Consider the following 20,677-nt stretch of genomic DNA (forward strand, 5'->3'; position numbering starts at 1 on the left):
GTCTCCCTTGCGACCTCTGTGGTCTCCCTTGCGACCTCTGTTAAAAAAAAGAAATTAAAAAAAAACATTTCGTTTTTTTTTCTTTTTCGTTTTTTGTAATGCAGGGTCCTGGAGTGGCTGGCGCTCATGTTCAGGCCCTTTAAAAAAAAAAATAAGACAAATAAGAACAGGAGTGCCACAAGTCTAACACTTTCAGCACTGACCCTAAATAAGAAAGAATAGGAAACCAAATAATGTGTCTTTCTGGAATTCTGTGCAATAATTACTAAACTCATTAAAGGTTTATTTCAGGCACACTTCAGGGGGTGAGTCACTGATTTAGTCTGTTCTTAAACGCCTCAACTCAGCCTTTAATCCTTCTGAGGTCGATAAATGAGTACCAAGACAGGTTGGGTGATATTGGGTGTATATTTTTTCTATATAAAGCGCTTAAGTGTAAGTGCTATATAGTAACACATCATTATCATTTGGTCATGGACGTCTGCTTGCATTCACAGTAATTTGGTAATATGGGCCTATACACACTGACCTTAACGCTACATATGGCAATCCATTCTTGCATGAAATGTACATCACATTATAGTGATATCGTAACTATATTTTTCGTACTGTACAATGCTGTGATGTCACTTCCTGTTTTGGCAACGGGTGAAAGGTTCGTGTTCCATCGCTTCCCGCGATATCACTTCGGGGTGGGGTCAAATGATATCACTTCCTGTGATGTCATCAGGGGTCAAGGGTCGTGTGATGTCACTTCCGCTACCCCTGGCATTTTGGTGAAATGACGTCCCTGGGTCGAGGTCAAGTCACGTGACTGCAATATTCATTCAGTGAACTGGATAGGTTCTGTGTGGGTGGGATACAGGATAGGGACGTGTTGAAGTTCATCAGCCCACAGTTTATTTGTGCATTCAGGGGGTCATCAAGATCGCAAACATCCAACCAAGTCTCTCTACATGTCCATCTTCATTGTCAGGGCATGGCCGGCGTTTATTGAAACCATTGCAGAAAGCAATATGAGAAGCCTCAGTGTTCCTCAACGCTCAGGCTGTATTCATGGTATCAGCAGAAATTCAAAATAACTCAAATCAAAATGTGTGCACCTAAAGCTCTACCTTTAGGTGTGGTGCGTGGCCACCTGACTCCAGTTCCACGATTAGTGATGCCTGCTTCAGCCGGGGCCCGCATAAAGGATGCAGGGCCGGGTAGGGCCACACCAGTTCTGTCAGAGGAGTGTAGGCCCATGTGCCAGTGTTGGCATTCTTGTCAGACTTCATTTCAAGCCATGCCTAACTGGCTTTTCACATCTGCCCAGTACACAGACCTCCTTCCATAACAATGAGAGCAAACCATGATGGAGTGCCAAAAACAGAAGAGACCCCCAGGATGTACATGTGGGTCAGGTGACATACCCTCTTGGTCAGGAGCATAACTACATGGGGGCTGGGGTAGAAAGCTTCCTGTGATCTGTCGATCTTTCGCTGAGCAGATATCAATTTGTGGTAAATTGGGAATAAGGGAAAGTGCACCTCCATTAAACCTTTCACATGTTGAAAGACAGGCTTGATGCCATATTAGATCATTTTTTAAATCACACCAAATATAAGTTGTACACCTTTTTTTGGCTCAATGGATTCTGATGCGAGGGTAAAATATATAAACTTTCAGAGTCCAATGCCGACTACATCAGATAGAAGTCAAATAGCAAATTGAGAAAAAAGGCAAGCTGGACGTTTCCTCAATTCTAGAAGGGCTTCGTATTAAGAAGGGATACGTGACCCCATGTTGCACGCATTGTGTTCACAAACCTAGGCACAGGAATTCTAAAAGTGAGATGTGTATTTAGTGTGCACCAAAGGCACTAATGTTTGGGTTGTTAGCATCCTGATGAGCCATATGTATTTAAAGACAGTTACCCACCAGAGCCCACACAGTGGATTAGCCAATCTGTGGAAAGTTACTATATACGTTTCAGAATTTACAAAGACATCTCCTTGTTTGACACGCAAAATAATTGTAAAATCTTTGCAAAGCATACATTTTATTCACATATTGCACAGTAATTACTTGCATACCAGTTGCAAACCCTAGAAAAATAAATCAGGGGACACTATGATGATACAGTTCACATGAGAGCATAGAGACAGACACGTCAAGTTGTCCCATGTGGAGTGTGAATAGCACATCCAACCCTGCCTACATTCCTTCCATTCGGTTAGTTGCAGCCCCAAACTTATCATTGACAAGCAAAACTACAGGTACCAGAATGCAGACAAAGAAGGATGCACCACTCGCCGGAGGCACGAGACGCCGGATATGGGCATAGTTACAAAGTGCAGATTTTATTTTGTCTTGGTGTTCTGGTTCCGATACTTCAGCACAAGTAGAAAGTACAAGGAGGCAAATATCTAACCAGGCAAGATGAACCTCTCATGCCGGCATGGTGTGAGGGGATATATGCCTCACAACCTCCATACAAAGTAAGTGGGTCACCTGGTAACCAGGGGCGGACTGCCCTATCGGACATTCTGCCCCCAGCAAAATGCAATTTGGACTTGGGATGGCCTGGGGCCGATTTTACAAGACAGAATGGGGGCAGTTTGGAATGTAACACTTTTTTGTTATTTAGTAACATAGGTTACTTTAGGTAACGTAACGTTACTTATTGCTCTGAGTTGCTCACCGCCGCACAGCAGATGGGATGCAGCAGGCATTCATCAAAGAAAGTTAACACTTACTAAGTGATAAGTTTACTTTGATGAATGCACACAACGGCTAAGGCTGTGCTGGGCAGTGCGTGTCCCCAGCCATCTGCCGGTCTGGCGCCAGGAGGCAGCCGCACTTTGATTAAACAACAAATTGTAACACATTGTCCTGGAGGTTGGGAGGGAGTGAACTGAGAGCTTGCCTCCTGCTGTGGGTGGTTCCTGTCCTGTGTTGTGTCCATGTTTGTTTTGGTGGAGGGCGGCAGGCGGAGTGGCCTGCCTAGAGTAGAGTCGTCCTCGCTCTAAACCTTGGGGCAGGGGCCAGGCAACTGACAGGGGCCTGCTGTTGTTATGTGGCTTGGCAGCCAATCACGTGAGCAAGCTGCATGCGCATGGTGTGTTGTACTGCTGGGTCTGGGTGTGGTCGGTCACTCACCAAGACACATTTGGGAAGCAAGGAAGGAAAGAACTGTGGTCATGGAGCAGAAGCCTGAAGGCCTCTGGCTCTATAGCTGTGGCAAAGTAAAGCATGTGCAACTTGCAAGTGTAACGACGACGACAAGGCCTCTATTCGGAGCTGCAGCAGGCCGACAGCAGCCTGCGCCTGGCCCAACCCAGACCTGTAGCTCAGTTGAGGTGGACAGCAGAAGACATTATTTGTGCATGCACGCAGGCCGGTGTGAACACACAAAGTAACTAAAAGATAAAAAACATAAAATGATGGGGCCGGTGCCCGCCAGGTAATCTACACTTTATAGCATTTTTATCTCTGAAGGACTGGACTGGGCTTTTAGACTGTCTGCAAGCCCAGTCCTCGAGGCACATTCACTCCATACAGAGACCCCTGCTGAAGCTGCCACCCTCTGAAACCTCTTTAAAACGAATAGAAATGACCCGGCTACTCCTTGAAACAGACAGATATGCTGAGGGTCAAAGGAAGAAAGAAAGCAGAGCACCCAACCATGCCCTAGACCCGTTGTAGCACTGCTGCTTTTAGAATTCACGGTAGGGATACCGCTGAAAGGACACCATTTATTTTGCAGTTTTGCAATGAACTTTTGTTCTCTTGCTACTAGCATTGCTAGTGCTACCAGTAAATGTAAAAATATATTTATTTATTTGTTCAAAATGCACCTTTATTAAGTTAACTGAATCAACAAGAAAATAAATCCCAGCACCTGATAGCAGTGTGTATGATTGAAATGACATACCCAGCGGGCAAATTGCCCAATGTACACATACCTCAATGGAACATGACATTATGAAAACAGCCTTCTCTCTGTATGATTTTGCAGTACATGGAAGAGCGTGTAAACTGACTACACACCTCCACAAATTGGGGCATTTTAATGTTCATTTAAATCAGCCAAGACCAGGTCTCAAACCGCAGAGATGTTTTGGAGGGACTCGCCCGCCCTGTGCTGAGATTAACTCGAGACGCACACACATAGTGCATATGCATACAAACATTTTTTAATTTCTAATCTTCCCTTTTACATGAGGTGATCTTTATGGGTGGTGCAGGTCAGCAACACAGCACGCTCCACATGATGACTAATATCTTGACATGTGCACAAACAATAGTTGCTTTATGCCACTGGTCAAATGTTTTCGACATCACCTTCATGGACATCAACAAGTAGATGAGGCATTCCAGCAATTATTAATCTGCGGATGCATCAGGTCCGATTCTCTGGGGAGAATACCTTGTGGTTTGCCACGGGTAGGTAGGATGATTGGAGAATAGTGATTCAATGTGTATGCTTCTGATGAAGATAAGTTGAATTGGTGCATGAAAATGCAGGGCCAAAGATCAGATCTGTGCAGTTTTAGCTCTCTTGAAACGTGGCTCGTTCAGTCAGAGCTGAGCACACTCCACACAGTTTTGACCTAACACAGCCAGTGCGATGCACCCTTCTTCTGCCATTACTGCTGAAAGTGCCAACTGTGTGCTCGAGGATCTGAGAGTTGATGGCAATGTGAATTTTGCAGGCATAGAGTCCCTGTCTGTTGCCGCTCAGCATGTGAGTGCGCTTTACATGGAAATGCACCAGAAATTGCCGATACATGCAGTTCACTGCAGATGTTGCTGAATTCTGTGAACAAGACTGTAAATATGGAGCCAGAAAGTGCATTTATTTATTATCCTGATTATTCAAATGTTTTAAGTGGACTCCTTTAACAGAGCAAAGCTCAGAAGCATAATTGAGACACAGCAACAGAGCTCTATCGACCAAAAGCACCTATTTAAAAAAAACGCTCTTCAAGGTTCATGCATTTCCACCAGAATTCCCATATGCGCTACGTAGAGACCTGAACGATGGTTCGATGAATTGATGGATGGCATGGGTTGTGTATATATTAATGGATCTATGGATGGGCAGACGGGAGTTGGGCCAGCTGGAGGTTTGTGACAAAGAATCTCCATATCAGAGTTTATTACACAACTTATTTTATTGCATGTCTTAAATCTCGGGAGGATAGCTTACGGACAACGTGCTCGCCTTTGAAACAAGACGATACAGAGAAACACAGGTTCGGTCCCTAGGTCCACTCTTAGAAACCTCTGGGTATTAAGCGCGTAATAAAATAACCTATCATCATATCAAATCACTGAAAGTACAGTGCATTTAAATAGATTTGTCAGGTTGCCATTATCTTGCATTCTGGGACTTGATGTGAAAATAAAAGCCACATGATATTCCTTTGGCTTAACATGTTGCTATAAGGATTTACATGTGATGTGGCTCGATTATGCCATTTGTGTTTTTTGTAAGTAAACTCTATAAAACATTATTACTGAAGGCCTTGAAATCCAAACTATTTGTACCCAGCCAAGCTTGGAAGGTATGTGATCAAATTTGAAGAGTGATGCTTTGCTATTCAGCTAAAGTTTGTGATCCTCCGAGTCCATTCCCCTAGCCCCTCCACCAGCTGTTCGGCCAACCCACTCACTCCTTTTTTGATGCAGTCAGCCTGTTCTTGTGGGGGTGAGTTGTCGGATTTCCTTGGGATAACCGGTGGCACCAATGGAGAGGGGTAGATTCAGGCAGCGTGAGCCAACCCAGGTACTTGCATCCAGAACATGGGGTGCATCTGTGATTCTTCTGTAACGGCGGGTGATGCCTCTGCGACACACAACCTAATTTGTCAGATTTCTGCAGCAGGTGTGTTCACCCACTAGATGATCATACCGGTGCATGCTATCAAACATAACCTGTTCTTGCAGGAGCTATGCCCTGCAAGTTCAGAGAGTTGTGGGATCGCTAGCAGGTCCAGGTGGCACCAAGGAAGTGGGGTAGATGTTGGCAGTATGTGCCAGGTAGTCAGGTCCAGCTTACAGGATGTGAGATGCCTCTGTATGGCAGGTCACACCTGAGACGGGGGTGCCCGGGGAGGGGCCGCTGCCGAATTGGTTTACTGATATGGGGAACAGATTTTAGTGCTGGGTGTGGGTCGGATTGCTGCCGCTTGGGTCTGGCGGGGTCTAGTCAAATTTTTCCAGCCAGCGTAGGGTTGGTGGCTGCCTGGCTATCCCGGGGAATTTTTGCACGTAGTCTAGGAATGGGGATCAAATGCTATAGTACTTGCTCCTATTGCCAAAACGCAGGACTGTGATCTTCTCTGCTGCAGCAATGTCCCAACACTTTGCCCACCACATTGGGATCGATGGGCCCTCCGGTAGCTTCCATAGCCTAGCGATTGAGATTTTGGCTGCTGTAAGCAGGTGTGTGCAGAAGTCTGCTAGCCTCCCTGTCATTAGGAATTGTCCCTTGCCAATGTCCCCCAATAAGACAATTCCCGGGTCCCATGGGATCGTTAGGCCAGTGATGAGTCTGATCTGCTCCAAGACTTCCTTCCAAAATCTGGCTGACTTCGTGCAGGTCCAGAAGAGGTGGAACAGCGTTCCAGTGTCGGCACAGCCTCTCCAACCGCCTGGTGGTATGGCGGGGTTGCTTTTGTGTAGAGTCTCCGGTGTTAAGTACCACCTGTAACAGACCTTTATTGCCCCCTCTTTATTTGTCACGCATTTGGAGGCTCTGTGGGTTCTCGTCCAGATACGGTTCCAGCTAACCTCGTCCAGGTCTCTGCCTATATCGCGCTCCCAGCGCACCATGTATGGTTCTTTAGAATCAGGGGGTACTCTGTCCAGCAGCTTGTATAGGGTTGAGATTTTCCCCTTAGGCGGGGTCGTCGTTAGTGTGCGTTCTAGCGCTGTGAGCTCCCTGCTACCGTTTGTCCTCGTTGAGTCGTGTGACAGCCAATGTCGGAGCTGGACGTAGTGGAACCTCACGCTTTCCGGGATCCAGAATTTTCCTTTGCAGTCCTCAAAGTTCAGCAGTAAGCCCGTTGTATAGAAGTCTGCTAAACATTTCAGTCCGCCTGCTTTCCATTTGGAGAAGGCGTGCTGTCCCAGCCCTGGGGTGAATTCAGGGTTCTCCAAGATCGGTGTGAGGGGGCCCACTGTGCTCCTGCAGTTCCATTTCCTGGCTGCACTCTTCCAACTGTCCACTGTGTTTCTGGTCGACATAAGGGGGCCCGCATTCGTCGGGTTCCTGGGCAAGGAGATGTGTGGGAGGGATTCCAGAGGGTACCTACTCCGGTCCTCCTCCAGCTTCACCCATCAGGGTTTGTTAGCACCAGGCTGCTACATAAAGGCCTATGAAAGCTGGGTTGCTAGGCAGTACTTTTCAATTTCGGGGACCCCCAGGCCACCAGATCCAGGGCTTCTGAGCAGGACTCTTCTGGTGATGCAGGTTTTTTTCCCCCTCCCCACCCCCCATATGAATTTATGTTTTCCTGTAGTTTCCGGCAGTCCTTCTTGGGGATCGGGACCGGGAGAGCCACGCAGTGGGAGAGTAGTCTGGGGACCAGGTTCATTTTTAGAGCTGCAATTCTCCCCAACCATGAAATTTCCTGGCTTTGCCAGCGGGACATGTCCGATTGCAGGTCTTTGAGCAGTGGTGGGATGTTTAACTTGTAAGCGCGCTCCGCGTGCTTCGAGAGGCCGATGCCCAAGTAGCTGAGGTGAGATCTGGCCCATGGGATGGGGAGGCTTGCCACCAGACTGTCCTCCGCTGCTCTGGGGATGTTGATGCCCATCGCCGTGGATTTTGCTGGGTTGATCGAGAACCCTGAGGCCACTTTGAAGCTGTTTACCTCCTCCCATAGAGCAGCGAGAGGCGTTTTTGTGTGGGATACTGTTAGCAGCACATCGTCTGCGTATAGGGCCACCTTATAGGTTTCGCTTTTGAGCTTGAAGCACTGGATCAGTGGGTTCTGGCGAATCCTGGAGACAAAGGGTTCCATGGACAGTGGAAAGACGAGGGGGGATAGGGGACAGCATTGGCAGGTGCCCCTGGTGATCGTGATTTTTGGGGATTTAATAACGTTTATTCTGAGCAATGTGGTGGGGTGCTGGTAGTTTGCCATCGTCCATTTTAGGAATCTCAGGCCCACACCATAATGCTGCAGTGTCCTGTACATGTAACCCCAATCTAGCATATTGAAGGCCTTATGCGCATCCAGTGATAGTATTGCTAGTTCCTCTCCAGATCTGTTGGCCGATTTCTATGATATTTAGAGTGCGTCTGGTGTTGTCTAGGGTATTGCGGCCTGGGATGAATCCCGTTTGGTCCGGGAAGATGAGATCCGGGAGGATTCGAGCCATTCTGCATGCCAGAAGCTTTGAGAAGATTTTGGAGTCCACGTTCATCAATGCTATGGGTCGATACGATGTGCAGACTTCTGGGTTGCCACCAGGCTTCGGTATTGTGACTGAGTCCTCCATGGAGGGGGTGACGTGGCCTGTTTCTAGGAAGGTGTTGAAGAGGGAGGCCAACTGGGGCGCCAGGATGTGGGCATACTTCTTGTAAAAGGAGGCAGTCAGGCCATCCGGGCCTGGGGCTGTGTTCTTCATTGTGCAAATGACTTCAGTTACGAAGCACCTGTAACTTGCGATGGCACCTTCGTGGGAGTCAAGTTGTGGGTGTTGAGGCTGCGCTGGGGTCGACTGCAGGTAGTGGATGTGTGCTTCCTCGTCCATGGGGTGCCCCGACATCACACTCCTGTGGTGTTCCGTCATAGCTTGTCTGTGTCTTTGCAACAAGGCTTTCCTTGTCGGTCCCACAGGACTAGGATATTGTTTCTCGTGTGTATTTTCTTGAGTTTATGCACCAGCAGCCGATTGGCTTTGTTGCTGTTCTGGTAATAATACTGCTTTGTGTATGTCAGGGTCAGGCCGTTCGGTCTGCTAGATGCATCTCCATAGCTGCTTTAGCTTTGCTGAGATCTCTCCACGTCTTCGCTGATTGGCGCCCTTTGTAGCTAGCCTCCTTGTCACTTCCATGTCCAGCTCCGCAAGTTTGATTTGGTGCCTTCGTCTTTGTGCTGCTGTGCAGGCCATGGCTACGCCTCGGATCACCGGTTTCATGGCGTCCCACACCGTTGCCCCCGGGGTTCTCTTGCCTGTATTTTCTGCAAAGTAGTTGGTCAGCGCTTCCGATAGTTCTTGGTTAGTTGCTACATCCAGCAGGATGTGGTCCTGCAGCTTCCAGGCCCTCTGTGGTGGTGTTGGTAGGCCGACTGTTTGTAGCTGCATTCTCACCGGGGCGTGGTCCGAGATTACTCTCAGGCCAATGCGGTTGTCTGAAATGCAGGGGAAGAGGGTGCTTGAGACCAGTAGGAGGTCTAGCCTCGAGAAGCCTCTATGGACGTGTGAGAAAAAGGTGTACACCCAGGCTTTGTCGTTTGCTAGTCTCCATGCGTCCATCGTTTCTGTTCCTCTGAGGAATTCCGCAAGCCCCAGAGCCTTGGCAAAGTCTGATCCGGTGGATGGCAGAGTCTTGCCGATGTTAGGGTCTGGGGTGAGGTTGAAGTCTCCGCACGATCAGCAGTTTGCCTTCGGCGAATGTGGTTATCGTTGGGAGCATCTTGCGCAGAAAGCTGCCCTGGGCGTCATTTGGGCAGTATATCACTGCTATGGTGATTGGGAGCTCCACCAGAAGGCCTTTAAGCAGTAGTAACCTGCAGCCTGGGTCTCGTTTGACTGTGATGTTTGATAGGACTAACGATTGGCTGAGCAGGATTGCTACCCCTCCCTTCTTCTGCCCCAATGATGCAAAGTATTTCCTTGGGTACCGACGATACCTGATTCGTTTCTCTTCCGGGGTTAGTAGATGGGTCTCTTGAAGACATGCAATGTCCGCTTCGAGTTGGGCCAGGCGGTGCTCCCCAGACTTGCGTTTCCTGGGAGAGTTTAAGCCTTGAACATTCCAAGTGATCATGGTGATGTCCTTAGTAGGCGCTATCATCCCGTTGAGTCAGGCTTGCGAGTTGTAGGCGCTGCTCCCACCCGGTGACTTCCGCAACGCCAGTGTGCTTGGTGCTTCAGCTGTTCCCTGGGTTGATTTGTTGAATTCCTCTCCCGTCTGGTCCCCCTCCTCCCGTAAAAAACAAAACAAAACTTGGTGATCTGGGCCAGCCTATGACCAACGGGGCCTCCGGCTGGGCCAACGCTGCCAACTGAAATGGAGACCTTTCGGCCTCTGCTGTTGAGTAGTGAAGGTTGGGTGTCTGATCTGGAGAACTGATCCACTTTGCGGCATGTCCTGCGCGATCAGAGGCCATGGCCGATGTCTGGATTCCTGGCTGGGGGTTCTAGGTACCGAGGGGCATGTTCCCCCGAGTGAGAGTCTTGGTCCTAGCTGACTTTGTTAGGCCGCTTACTCTTGAGTGCTGGGCCTCTGACTCTTCGATGCCACCTCTCTATACGAGACCAGGATCGGTGGGAATCCTGTGGTTCCTCCCACTCTGAGGGCTCGCCCCCGTCGGAGGTCTCCCCCCACCTGCTGGGTGCAGTAGTTTCTCAGCTTCATGCACTGTGCATACATGTCGGAGGCTGCCCTCCCAGGGGAAGGCCAGGGATGTGGGGAACCCACAGCGATATGTGATGCCTCTTTCCCTTAGCCATTCCGTGTCTGGCCTCAGGTTCTTCCTCTTTAGGAGTGTGATGGCGGCAAGGTCCTGGTAAGGAGATGGAGGAGTCCCTGAAGAGTATGCTGGGGAGCTTCTTGCTTCCTGCATGATTTCCTCCTTGACTTTAAAGTAATGCAGTCTTGCAAGAACGTCCGGTGGGGTGTTGGTGTTAGATCTTGTTCTGGTTCTGTGGACTCTGTCCAGCACCAGGGGAGAGTCATCCAGGAGGGTTAGGACGAAGCAAAAGAGGTCACTCAGATAACATTCTAAGTCCGCGTCCGGGATGGAGGTTGGGACTCCTCTCAGTCGTATGTTGTTGCATCGGGAGCGGTTCTCTGCCTCCTCCTGCTTGAGTTCTAGTGCTTTGCATCTGGCTTCCAATGCGGTCAGTCTGTCTGCCCCCTTCTCAATCTCATCATAGTCCTCACATAGGGTGTTCTCCACTTCTGCCGTCCTCGTCACCAGTTCCCCAACTCTCTCATCCAAGACTGTTATTTTGCTTTTCACATCTTCGGTGCCCTTCTGGAACTCTTTGGTGAGCGCTGACAGGAGATCCTGCAGGTCAGCTTTCGTGAGGGCCTGAGCTGTAGTCTCTCGGGGTGGCCCTGTGCAGGTATCTTCAGTGTTTGCGTCATTTGGGCAGTATATCACTGCTATGGTGATTGGGAGCTCCACCAGAAGGCCTTTAAGCAGTAGGAACCTGCAGCCTGGGTCTCGTTTGACTGTGATGTTTGATAGGACTAACGATTGACTAAGCAGGATTGCTACCCCTCCCTTCTTCTGCCCCGATGATGCAAAGTATTTCCTTGGGTACCGACGATATCTGATTCGTTTCTCTTCCAGGGTTAGTAGATGGGTCTCTTGAAGACATGCAATGTCTGCTTCGAGTTGGGCCAGGCGGTGCTCCACAGACTTGCGTTTCCTGGGAGAGTTTAAGCCTTGAACATTCCAAGTGATCATGGTGATGTCCTTAGTAGGCGCTATCATCCCGTTGAGTCAGGCTTGCGAGTTGTAGGCGCTGCTCCCACCCGGTGACTGCCGCAACGCCAGTGTGCTTGGTGCTTCAGCTGTTCCCTGGGTTGATTTCTTGAATTCCTCTCCCATCTGGTCCCCTCTCCTCCCGTAAAAAACAAAACAAAACTTGGTGATCTGGGCCAGCCTACGACCAACGAGGCCTCCGGCTGGGCCAACGCTGCCAACTGAAATCGAGACCTTTCGGCCTCTGCTGTTGAGTAGTGAAGGTTGGGTGTCTGATCTGGAGAACTGATCCACTTTGCGGCATGTCCTGCGCGATCAGAGGCCATGGCCGATGTCTGGATTCCTGGCTGGGGGTTCTAGGTACTGAGGGGCCTGTTCCCCCGAGTGAGAGTCTTGGTCCTAGCTGACTTTGTTAGGCCGCTTACTCTTGAGTGCTGGGCCTCTGACTCTTCGATGCCGTCTCTCTATGCGAGACCAGGATCGGTGGGAATCCTGTGGTTCCTTCCACTCTGAGGGCTCGCCCCCGTCGGAGGTCTCCCCCCACCTGCTGGGTGCAGTAGTTTCTCAGCTTCATGCACTGTACATACATGTCGGAGGCTGCCCTCCCAGGGGAAGGCCAGGGATGTGGGGAACCCACAGCGATATGTGATGCCTCTTTCCGTTAGCCATTCCGTGTCTGGCCTCAAGTTCTTCCTCTTTAGGAGTGTGATGGCGGCAAGGTCCTGCTAAGGAGATGGAGGAGTCCCTGAAGAGTATGCTGGGGGAGCTTCTTGCTTCCTGCATGATTTCCTCCTTGACTTTAAAGTAATGCAGTCTTGCAAGAACGTCCGGTGGGGTGTTGGTGTTAGAGCGAAAGAGGTCACTCAGATAACATTCTAAGTCCGCGTCCGGGATGGAGGTTGGGACTCCTCTCAGTCGTATGTTGTTGCATCGGGAGCGGTTCTCGGCCTCCTCCTGCTTGAGTTCTAGTGCTTTGCATCTGGCTTCTAATGCGGTCAGTCTGTCTGCCCCCTTCTCAATCTCATCATAGTCCTCACATAGGGTGTTCTCCACTTCTGCCGTCCTCGTCACCAGTTCCCCAACTCTCTCATCCAAGACTATTATTTTGCTTTTCACATCTTCGGTGCCCTTCTGGAACTCTTTGGTGAGCACTGACAGGAGATCCTGCAGGTCAGCTTTCGTGACGGCCTGAGCTGTAGTCTCTCGGGTTGGCCCTGTGCAGGTATCTTCAGTGTTTGCCTCTGCATTTTCTGGGCGGTCGCCTCTTCTGGACCTTTCTGGCGCCGGGGTTGACAGCAGGGCTGCAATGTCCGTTTGTTTGGACAGTTTCTTCGCCATTGTGTGGGCCAACTTGTACCTAGGCCAGAGCTCAGTGCCCTCCGTGTACTCCCTCAAAGGCTGGGGTTTAGGCTGGGATCCGGACACTGGTTGAGGTGTTCCCCTGTCCCGTTGTGGGCTCCCTGGGGTTGATATTTGGAGTGTTGCCTCGGCTCAGGGGAGCTTCTGCTGGGGGTGTCTGGCGTGAGCGTGGGGTTGCCCATGTGGTTGGGGGCTATTTGAGTGGTCTGTTGGCCGGTATGTTGTGCAGCTGGTTTGGCTGTTGCAGCCATAGGGCTGGGATACTGTGGTTTGTCCCGCCGCTGGGGCCGGTGTCCCTGGGCTTTGTTTGGGTGGGTGACCTTGTTCCCTTGGTTGTGGCTGCTCTGCTGTACAGGGGGGAAGCATAAGGGCCCCTGACACAGAAGAGAGTGCACAGATGCTTGAAGTGGCATGCCAGGAGGAGCCATTGGTGTTATTTCACCTGTGCCGCTTCGCTACGCCTCCCAGAACTGTGCTGCGTGGCACCCCTCAAGGGGTGCCGGAGGCTACTTGTGGGGTCCCGGTGTTGGGGATCCCCTGGCCCCCAGTAGCTGAAGGAGGGAGCAGGGATGTCCACCAGGGCGTTGGACTGTTCTATGTGACTTTGTGTCACTTTATGTGAGGTCTTTCCGGGGACTGGCCCTGGATGGCGCTCCCACTCACCTCTGTGGGTTAGTTTGCGGCTGCTCCGGTCTGTTCCCTGCCCCTTTGGTCTCCTTCAGCCTTGATGTAGGCTTGTAGCCCCCTCGGGCCTGGGTAGGCTGCCCTCGCTGTTGCGCTCCCCGGAGGTCCAGAGTTCTGTGGGCCTCCGCACCACTTCATACTCTCCCCTGGGGGGAGGTAGGACCCTCCGTCTGCTGCTTCTTCACACCACTCCGGTCCTGGTGTTGCCACTGCCGGGTCAGTCCGTGTCCCGCTCTGCCCCCAGTTGCTGTGCCGCCCGGATTATGTGGCGCGCGGCAAAGCTTCTTGTGGGGCGGGCGGTCTGCTAGTACTGCCGGTGAGCCAGAGCCTGCCTTTGGGGGCAGTGTGGCCGGGGTGGCTTGCCCTTGGTTCAGTGGCCTTCACGGGTCCAGGGCTACCTGGGATGCAGCTGGTGTCTTCCCTCCGCACTCTCCCCACTGGAGACATTTGCCGCTCTGACCTCCGCGTCTTCCTCGCTGTTGCTCAGCTACGAACTCCGGCGTTGCCACTCGTTGGGGCTCGATTTGTCCTCACCCTGATGCAGAGCCTCCGTTGCTGCTGCACCGCCTTGTCGGTGTGTGGCAGAGCTCGTATACCTTGGCTCCACTGGCTCTGGTCCTGCGGGGTGTTGGGCTGCTCCGGTCATGCGTGGGGCAGGCAGCCTGCTACGACTGACGATGCTGAGTCCGCCATTTTGTTGCCCCCTTCCTTGCTGCTTTGTCTCGTGGAACGGGACCGGGTTTCACCCCAAACCCGACGATGGTGCCCGCTAGGAGTTGCCCCATATGTGCAGCATGATCTCCGCTATGGGCTGCGCCGGATGAGAGACTTCAGACGACCGTCTCAACCAAGCATTGTGATTTGGCGCGTCGCACCGGCCGGGAGCTCTCACAGAGCCTCTCCGTCCGCCATGGCTCCAAGCCACGCCCCCCCCAGAGACTATTTTAGGTAAAAATGAAGGCTTGACTTTAAGTATAATCTTGTCTTTGTGAAAGATGGTGTGAGGAGGTTTAAAAGCCTGCGGGCTGCGGGCTGATGTAATTGCCACTGGAAGGACTGTCTTCAAGGTGTGAAGCCTTAGCGGACAAGAGTGCAAACGCTCAAAGGGAATGCATGTCAGAAACTAGTAAATTTGAGTCCCAAACCGGTACTTGAAATGGGACTGGAAGACACATTAGTGAGAACTTTCTAGAACTGTACAATCAATGGCATTTTGAAGTAAGACACTTCTTCTGAGGAGCGCTGCCAGATATTCTTTTATTGTGCCAACCTGGAGCCCAAGATTGGCTAAATGTAATAGAAAGGAAAGAACCATAGGTGTACTACATAGGAATGGATCCACATTCTTGTCCTTGCACCAGTTACTGAACCTGTTCCAACGACACCGGTACAAGGATTTTGTTGCTGGCCTACTGGCCGAAAGCAAAATCTCCATTACGTCGTCTGGGAGGTCCCAATCCTTATATCCCAGCCTCTCAGAAACCATGCGTGAAGGCCGAGTGTCTTGACCTCTGGATGGAGAACCCGACCTTCCTCTTGCGAGAGGAGATCCTCTCTTTGTGGAAGACGTATTGGAAGGCATATGGACATGTCTAGAAGGTCTGGGCACTACGTTCTCCTGGCCATATCCGGGGCAATTAGGATCATGGTTTTCCCGAACTTTCTCAACCTCCTGATTACGTGAGGAATCAAGGGGACTGGAGGAAACCCGTACAGAAATGTTAATTCCCAGTCCACCACAAACGCATCCCCTAGAGCTCCTCTTGGGGGAAATTCCCTTGAGCAGTAATCGTCACACTTTCGGTTGACACTGGTCGCAAACAGATCCACTTGAGGGGTTCCCCAAAGGGTGAAGATCTCTTAAAGGACTTCCTGAGCTAGTTCTCACTCTTGGGAGACTGTGCTCTGCCTGCTCAGAGCGTCCGCCGCAGTATTCTTCTCTTCGGCTAGGTGAACTGCTGACAGAGAGATTCCTTCTTGCATTGCCCAGAACCAGAGCTGCATTGCCTCTCTGCACGGTGGTAGTGACCCTACACCTCCTCTCTTGTTGAGGTAGTACATGGCCACTGTGTTGTCCGTTATTATCAGGACATTCTTTCCCTGTACAGAGGACAGAACGGCTTTCAGCGTTAGTCTGATTGCCCTGAGCTCCAACAGGTTGATGTGTAGTTTGGACTCTGATAGAGACCAACGACCACTGATTGTCAAATTCGTAGGTGTGAGCTCCCCACCCCGTGAGTGAGACGTCCATCACTACAGTTATCTCCTGCCATGGTTGCCAAAAAGATTCCCCCTTGAGGATATTGTCCTTGCAAGCCCACCATTGAAGATCTTGAACCACTCTGGGCAGAACTTGCAGAAGATCTGACATATCCCCTGAAGATTGGGACCATTGAGTTCTGAGGGCTCATTGAAGGGAACTCATTCTCACTCGGGCCTCTGGCACCAGAAATATGCAGGATGCCATGAGGCCGAGCAACCTCAGAAAAGTGAGGGCTGGCAGATGCTGGGCATTCTGGAACTTTGTCACGATCTGAAGAATGTGTAGAGCTCTTGTCTCGGGTGGCAAGGCTTTCCCTGAGGAAGCATCCAGGACTGCTGCGATGAATTGAAGCTTTTGGAGTGATATCATTTGAGACTTCTTGTAATTGAGGGAAAAGCCCAGTTTGTGTAAGAAGTGGCAGGTCATGGTCAGATGTTTCTGGGCCTGCTCGTGTGAACGTGGCCTGATTAACCAATCGTCCAGGTAAGGGTAGACGTGAATCCCCCCTCTCCTGAGACTCACTGCCACCACCGCCATCAGTTTGGTGAAGACCCTCGGGGCGGAGGTTAGCCCGAATGGCAGAACTCAAAACTGATAGTGAGAACCGCAAACCTCAGGTACTTCCTGGGCTTGAGATGGATTGGCACATGAAAGTAAGCATAATGAAGGTCCAATGATACCAACCAGTCTTGGAGCTGGAGAGCCTGATGGATCTGAGAAAGAGTAACCATCTTGAACTTGTCCTTCCTGAGGAACTTATTCAAGTTTCTCAAGTCCAAAATGGGTCTCAATCCTCCGTCTTTCTTTGGGATGAGAAAGTAAGGGGAGTAACAACCTTTGTTCCTCTTTGCCACAGGTACATGTTCTATTGCGCATTTCTCTAGCAGCGTTAAATTCTGCTGCACAAGGAGCGGATACAGAATTTTGGCAGAGTTGGCTCCCGGTGGATGGTCCTGAGGCCTTTGCTGGAAGGGAAGGCAGTAACCCTGGGCTACTGTTTCCAGTGCACAAGCATATGAAGTAATGCCCTGCCAATCAGTCTGATGCTGAGAGATCCTGCCTCCTACCAAGGTCTTGTGGGTCAAGGCCTCAGAGTGGCTTGGAGGCAGCTGCAGCAGCGGCTGAGGGGACAGTTGCTGCTGCTGGGGCTGATCTAGCACTTTTTCCTCATCCACCACGAGGAATCTTTCTTTTCTGTCCTTTTTGACTAGCCTGCCCTTTTCATCTTCCAAATGAGGAGTAGAATCGAAAAGGACTCCTCCTCCAGGAAGATGAGCCTGAGTAGGAGTGTTGCTGAGGCTGTTTTATGGAGGCACAAAGAGATTTAGCCGCCGCCTTAGAGGTCAGCAGCTTCTCCAAACTTTCAGACGCCTTGCTGCCGAACAACCTCAAGCCGTCAAAAGGCATATTGAGCAGTCTGGCCTGCACATCTGGTGCAAAGCCCGACTTTCTCAGCCACGCAAATCTGTGTAGCACTGTTCTAGAAGCTATGGACCTACTGATGCTGTCAGTACGTCCAGTCCTGACTGGATGCATTCCCCCATAGCCTCTGTTCCATCTTTAACAATCACTAGGAAACTAGCACGTTCCACGCCCTCGGGAATTTGCTCAGCCGCCCCAGAAATACAATCCCACAGGGTGTATGTGAATCTTGCCAGAGTGCAAGTCACATTTGTTGATTTTAAGGCCATGCAGCCCGAAGAAAAAATCTTGCGAGCCCAGGCTTCAATTTTTTTATCATCCCTATCTGGGGGAATAGAAGGGTATGCCGATTGTCTGGTGGATGTGGCTGCCTGGACCAACAAGCTTTCAGGCGAAGGATGTTTAGATAAGTAATCAGGATCCGAGGATGAAGGTCTATACTTTCTTTTTTGTTGACCGCTGGTCCAGATTCTGGGTCTCCCATGCGGCCATAACCTTCTTCTGAAGTGCAGTATGAAAAGGGGAACAGTACCCTTTCTAGGACCTTGACTCAGAATGTCCGTCATATCATCTTGTTCGTAACTGGGTGAACTCCAGTTCCACCCCATGAACTCCACCACTCTATTCATTATATTTCTGTAAGCTGAGTCGGCATGATCAGCTGGGTCAGGTTTATCGAATTCCAATTCAGGGGAAGTGTCTATACCACTTGCCGTTTGGAGACAGTCATAGAGGTCAGACATTTTAGATTGATGATCAATTAGTTCTTCAGGAACATCTTTTGTACCATATGGATCCCCAAAGGGGGAACTCTCCTCTTCTGAGGATTGTTCGTTCTCGTAAATAGAGGCCATAGACTTAAAAAAGTAACTTCTTGGTACATGGGTATAAATATTACCCATGGTTTGAGGTATCGCCCTTGGTTTTGCCAATGGCGTCGACACTGGTGCCGGAATCAATGTTTTCCTTGACAAGGGCATTGTTGTTGTCGCGAGGAAGGTGTTGACGGAGCCCTCGACACTGGCGTCGAGGAAGCCTTCGACAGAGGCTTCGAGGAAACCTTCGACACAGTTATCGAAGACAGTTTGGAACCTGACGCCATCTCATCTGGTGTCGCCTTCAGTTTATGCACCGAAAGGCCCGTCTTGCATCAGAAAGGGTTCTCTCGACGACACCCTTGACGATTTCTCGCCAGATTTTGAGCGTCTGTTCTCTGACCTTCCTGTGTCATCTTTATTATGAGCTGGGGCATGGTCTTTGTGCGATTTCTTTGAGGGGGTCGGGCCGCATTCTCAAAGATTCGCATCATGGAGGTTCTAAAAGCATCCCACTCATCTCATGTTTGGATGGACAAGTGATCACCCCTTTACCCGATTCATTAGATGAAGAAGAAGAGGTAGAAGGAGATCGATGATGTCTTTACCTCACCTTCTTCGAAGAAGAAGATTTCCGTGACCGACTCCTCAACCTGGATTTTTTTTGACTTGCGTCGAGACTTCTCCCTAGACTCTGCAGAGTCTTTATTTTTCTTCAAAGCTTTCGAAGATTCCTCCCCACCGCCAATTTACCTCGTAGTTCACTGAGAGCTTTATTCATCATAACCTGATAGGAACCGCATTCGTCCACTTGATGGTCGGAGCCGAGGCACCAGTGGCAAACTCAATGGGGGTCAGTTATCGACATTTTCTTCCCACAATTCTGGCATTTTTTAAAGCCAGTTTTAGGGGTAGAAGGGTTTGATGAAGAAGACATCGTCTAACTGAAGCGCCGTATTGATACACACAAAGCAAAAGCTTTCGGAAAAAACGGAACTGAAGCCAACGGGCACGGCTCTAGCCCTATATACTGCAGATGATGTTGACGCTCGACGGCAGCCCTCGAGGGACATCCACGCCGCGACCTGAGCAGAGCGCCCCCTGGTGTGGAAATAATTTTTCCGAAGCAGCAAAGCTGAAGATAGGAATATCTAAGATGAGGAATACATGGGAGGACACAATCCATTCGAAACATATTTACTTCTTTCACTTGAAGTAGTGCATGCCCCTGCAGCAGCATAATCATCATGGACATTGTGCACACTTGGTGGTCCGGACTGGCCCAGGGTGTGGCGTACCCTGTGCTTTGTTAAGGAGCTTGGGGGTTGGGGGGGACACAGCATGGCTCGCAGGGGAGCTGGCAAATTCTGTGCTAAGCCATTGGGCACCACTGGGTTTGAAAAAAGGGGTAGTGTGCAGTGCATGCCATGAAGTCTGCCAGTGAGTCACCGGGTGATAAGCAACTTGTGGGTGTTCTCAATTTAAAATAACTGTGTGATGCCATGGATTGGTATGTGCAGCAATGATATTACATTAAATGGTGGAGGGTTTTAAAGTCCTCTGGCACCCAGTAATACGCTTAGAGAATAAAAACTATGGGGGGAATATTGGGTATATTGAAAGAATCTTTCCCAGGTATTATACTCCAGCTGAGATAACATTATCGGGCGCACTCCCCTGTGTGTACGCAGACCAGTCTAATAGGTTTCTTCTATCGTAGTGGTAGCTGAATCATAGATACATTTATAAACAGGGAATTATGTTGATACTAAATCCTGGTCAATGATTGAATATTCAGGCCTTGCTCGTGCAGCATTTTTCTCCTTGTTAAACAGCAGTGCACGCCTCCCCAGCACGTCAGTGCTTTTTTGGTTTGTTTAACACACCAACGCCACAGATAAGGCGTACTATTGAGTCCATTGATCAACAGATGTTTCATACACTAGCTGTAGCCTGCATTAGAGATTTCGGTTACCCCGTTACAAATATTGCATTATGTAGGTTTTACATAAAGACCCCATGTCGAATCTGGAAAATGACATTCCCCAAATGCGTGGTCGTGGACAAATCATGCCTCCTCTGTCCCTTGGTTCTTATATCTGGCTGATATGAGGGTGCCTGGAAACTCGAGTGCTAGACGCATCTGAAGGTCGTTTGCAATCACTTCCCGTGATGTCACTTGGGGCGGGGCAAATGGCATCACAGGGATCATGGGCCATGTGATGTCACTTGCGCTACCCCTGGTATTTTGGTGAAATGATGTCCCTGCCCTAGCACCCTGCCAAAGAAATCAATAACACCCCTTGAATCTTCTCTGGGAGTTTCTTTGAACCATCTTTGACACTGTGGAACGCAAATTGTGCGACCCCGATTGCCTGCAGAAATACGTGGACCTGCACAAATGAAACACTAACGATGCAGAGTGGTCAGTGAGCCACCTTTTGGTGGTATCCACTCTAGCATGAATACCAGGA

The 20,677-nt window shown here is 50.1% G+C and overlaps 1 protein-coding gene across 7 annotated transcripts in view; it reads right to left on the minus strand.

The window, feature by feature from the left end:
- DTNB (dystrobrevin beta) overlaps positions 1–20,677 on the minus strand; it is a 1,559,893-nt gene that overhangs the window by 1,205,712 nt on the left and 333,504 nt on the right. The gene's annotated exons all lie outside the window — the stretch shown is intronic.

This window comes from Ambystoma mexicanum, chromosome 4p (genome assembly GCF_040938575.1).
Source record: "Ambystoma mexicanum isolate Mex_15411 chromosome 4p, UKY_AmexF1_1, whole genome shotgun sequence".
NCBI lineage: Eukaryota > Metazoa > Chordata > Amphibia > Caudata > Ambystomatidae > Ambystoma > Ambystoma mexicanum.